The sequence below is a fragment of the Apium graveolens genome, chromosome 9, assembly GCF_009905375.1.
Source record: "Apium graveolens cultivar Ventura chromosome 9, ASM990537v1, whole genome shotgun sequence".
In the NCBI taxonomy this organism is placed as follows: Eukaryota; Viridiplantae; Streptophyta; class Magnoliopsida; order Apiales; family Apiaceae; genus Apium; species Apium graveolens.
The window spans coordinates 262536917-262540929 of NC_133655.1; the positions used below are offsets into that span (position 1 = coordinate 262536917).

Sequence of the window (4013 nt, forward strand, 5' to 3'; positions counted from 1 at the left end):
TTCTCAACCCAAGATCAATGACATTCAATCTAGCATTGTCCGGCCAGCTATCACATCTAATACCTTTGAGATCAAGCCTGGCATAATTCAATGGGTGCAGAATTCAATCCAGTTTGGGGGTTCTCCAACTGAAGATCCCAATATGCACATTAGGGATTTCATTGAGATCTGCAACACCTTCAAGTTCAACGGTGTTTCTGAAGATGTTGTGAAGCTGAGACTGTTCCCATTCTCTCTGAGTGATAAGGCTAAGAACTGGTTACACTCTCTACCAGCTGGTTCGATTACTACTTGGGAAGATCTTGCTCAAAAGTTTCTCACTAAATTATTCCCTATGGCAAAGACAGCTGCACTCAGGAATGATATTAATCAATTTGCGCAGCAATCAGGAGATTCTTTATATGAAGCTTGGGAGCGCTACAAGAAGATGCTTAGAAAGTGTCATCATCATGGAATTCCTGATTGGATGATCATCACTTGTTTTTATAATGGGTTGGGAGCACAGTTCAGACACATGCTCGATGCAGCATCAGGCGGAGCATTATGGGCAAAGACTATGAGGAAGCTTATGATCTAATTGAACTGATGGCTGCTAATGAATATCAGTATCCAACCCAGAGATGTCCATAGGGCAAGGTAGCAGAAATTCTTGAAGTGGATACAGCTACGGCTATTACTGCTCAATTAAAGGCGTTGTCTATGAAGATCGATTCTCTGGCTAACTATGGTGTTAAACATATAATTAGTGTTTGTGAGTTGTGTGCAGGTCCGCATGTGAAGGAGCAATGCGCTATATCTAGTGACTCAGCTCAGTTTGTGAGCAACTTTCAGAGATCGCAGCAACCAGTTCCAGACACTTATCATCCTGACAACTGGAATCATCCTAACTTCAGCTGGAGCAACAATCAGAATGCGATGCAACAGCCTTTCCAACAGTTTGGAAAAAAACAATTCAACCCTCCTGGTTTTCAGAAACAATTTTCACCGAGACAAAAACTCCAACTTCAACAACAAACTCATGATGCAGGTCTATCTTCAAATGAAAAATCTGAATTGGAGGAGTTACGGCTTATGTGCAAAAACCAGACTCTTATATGCCAAAGCCAGGCTGTTTCTATCAAGACTCTGGAGAACCAAATAGGGCAAATTGCTAATGCCTTATTGAATCGACTATCAGGAACGCTTCCTAGTGATACAGAAACAAATCCATGCAAGAGGAAAGTGGAAGAACAGGTGAACGCCATCACCTTAAGGTCTGGAAAGGTCGCAAGCCCCCAAATTCAGCAAAACGAAGAGTCTGAAAAATCTCAAGTTTCAGAAAATACAGTTGTGGCTGAAGAAGAAGTGCAGAAGGAAGCATAGGTGGAACCAAGGAAGACTACTGTGGAACACACTCCTCCTGAGGGTAATACAGAGGAGAAACAGGTTTATCCTCCACCTCATTTTCCTAAAAGGCTGTAGAAGCAGAAGTTGGATAAGCAATTTGCTATATTTTTGGAGGTGTTCAAGAAACTTCCTATCAACATAGCTTTCACTGAAGCTCTTGAACAGATGCTTATCTATGCGAGGTTTATGAAAAGTATTCTCTCTCGTAAAGTGAAGCTCGATGACTTAGAGACCGTTGCTCTAACGGAGGAATGCAGTGTTGTGCTGCAACAGAAGTTGCCTCCGAAGCTTAAAGATCCTGGAAGCTTCACTATTCTTTGCACTATCGGAAACTTATCATTCGACAAATATTTATGTGATTTAGGAGCTAGCATCAATCTGATGCCCTTATCTATCTTCAAGAAGCTTGGTCTGCCTGAATAGAAACCAACATACATGTCATTGCAACTAGCTGACCGTTCCATCGCTTATCCACGAGGTATAGTGGAGGATATCTTGGTCAAGGTGGATAAACTCTTCTTCCCTGCTGACTTTGTAATTCTTGATTTCGAGGAAGATAAGAAGATTCCCATTATTTTGGGAAGACCATTCTTGGCTACAGGCCGAACTATGATCGATGTGCAAAAAGGAGAGCTTTCGATGAAGGTTTACGATCAAAAGGTCACTTTTAATGTGTTCAAGGAAATAAAGTTACCCACAGCTAAAGAGGAGTGCTTTAAGGTAGAGTGGGTCGACTCTGTAGTAAATTCAGAGCCTGAGCAATTGCCAAAGTCAGATGCCTTAGAGAGATCCTTAATAGGGGAATCAGTTATTGAAAATGAAGAAGGAGCAAAACAACTGCAGGTTTTGAATGCACTTTCGTGGATGAGGAAGTCGAATATGCCATTCGATTCTCTTGGGTTAGCAGAGCTGAAAATTTCTCAGGAGCCTTTTGAACCATTTATTCAAGAACTCCCACACTGGAGCTCAACCGAAAGCCAGATCACTTAAGTAATTCATTCTTAGGTGCACCCCATAATAAGGGATTGGGATATATTTTTGATGATGTAGAGAGTGGTTGGACGGATCTTCCAGTGCCTACAGAGGGTTCTTCTCATATGCAGCAGGTAGTTGATAGGACTGGTATTGGTGATGAGCAGTACAGGCGAGTGACTAGGCGTATGAAGGCCATGCACGACATTTACCATTATTTTGCTACAGATTTGACAAAGGCTTTGGGCACTATTTTTCGAGCCACTGGTGTCGAGGTTGATTGGCCACCTGATCCTCCACCCGACGAGGGTGATTCTTCCGCTAACTAGGTATGCCTGAAATCCTTATTATTAACTTCAATGAGGATATTGAAAATTTTAAGTTTGGGAGTGATAATGTAAGGATTAGTAGTGTGTGTGTCCATATAGATTCATATAGATTCATATTACATGTTTAGTTGTAGTTCATTCATATTTTTGCATGATTGTTCATATAGGACATATTTGTTTGTTTTTTATGTGATTTCATATAGTTGCATTGGCATGCATATTTAGAATGATCCCTTAAGATGAAATATGATATTTGATAAGTTGATGTTGATTTGAGTGTGGTGATGACGAATAGAGGGATGTTTAAGTCCTAATGAATTGATTTACATGCCAAAAATAAATATTTTCACAAAGTCTTATAGGGTTGCTTTTAATCTAGATCATGATCATACTTCTTTGTTGTTGAGATTTAATCACTTGGTTATATTTAGAATTTGTGATATTCTCGTAATGATGTAAAAATACTGATTTTTTTTATCTGGATAAAAACTTGGATTTCATTGCTAGTTGTTGTAAGGCTAGGCATCAAATGGCTAGTAGCCGACTCATATTTTTATGAGTAGTCTAGGGTTGAATGAGATGGAGCGAAATGCACTCATTTAGAAATTATTGAAAAAAAAGAGAAAAAAGTATGTGTTTATGCATAATTGATCAAGAGTAAGCTCTTTAATACTCGAGTTATTAAGTTATAGGGGACTTTGTGTCTAGTGACCTAAGGCTTTTATATTCTGGGATCCGCTAACCTAACGCTCGCTACATGGATATTATTGCATAAGTCTTTTGGGACCTCATTCATTGCACGGTCAAATAAGCATCTTTGTTATGTGTTCAAAAATAGTGTGAATCCTTGTATAACTCTAGTAGAAAGGAGGTATTGTGAGTCATAATGCGTTTATTGTGTATTCTATTTATAAACTTTTGATTGTTTCGATGATAGATAAGTTATGGTTATTGATCTAGTATCGAGAGATATCTGTTAAGCATTCCACACACGCACGTTTCTGGTTTGTGAGTTGGTTGTGGGATTTATTTGAACTCTATTTTAAGTCATTGCATTCTTAGAGGCATTGGCTTATTCATTTGGTTATGGTTATTCTGAGGGGATCGATTTCATTATCATTTAGTTGCATTCACGTAGTTGCATTCATGCATTAGGTTTGTTTTGTAGTTTTGAGTCTGTTTATGCTTGAGGACAAGCATCGATTCAAGTTTGGGGGTGTGGTAAGTGGATTTTATATCCACTTGGAATGCTTCATTACAAGCTTAAATTGGTGTTTTGGACTCAAGTTGTTGGTATTTTGATGTATTTTTGTGTTATTGCATTTC

At 39.0% G+C, this 4013-nt stretch overlaps 1 non-coding gene across 1 annotated transcript; it reads right to left on the reverse strand.

Moving 5' to 3' along the window:
* Window positions 1-349: 349 nt before the first annotated feature.
* LOC141688362 (small nucleolar RNA R71) lies at window positions 350-456 on the reverse strand. The gene has a single exon (XR_012561808.1). It is a non-coding gene; the product is annotated as a small nucleolar RNA R71 (small nucleolar RNA).
* Between the last annotated feature and the right edge of the window lie 3557 nt (window positions 457-4013).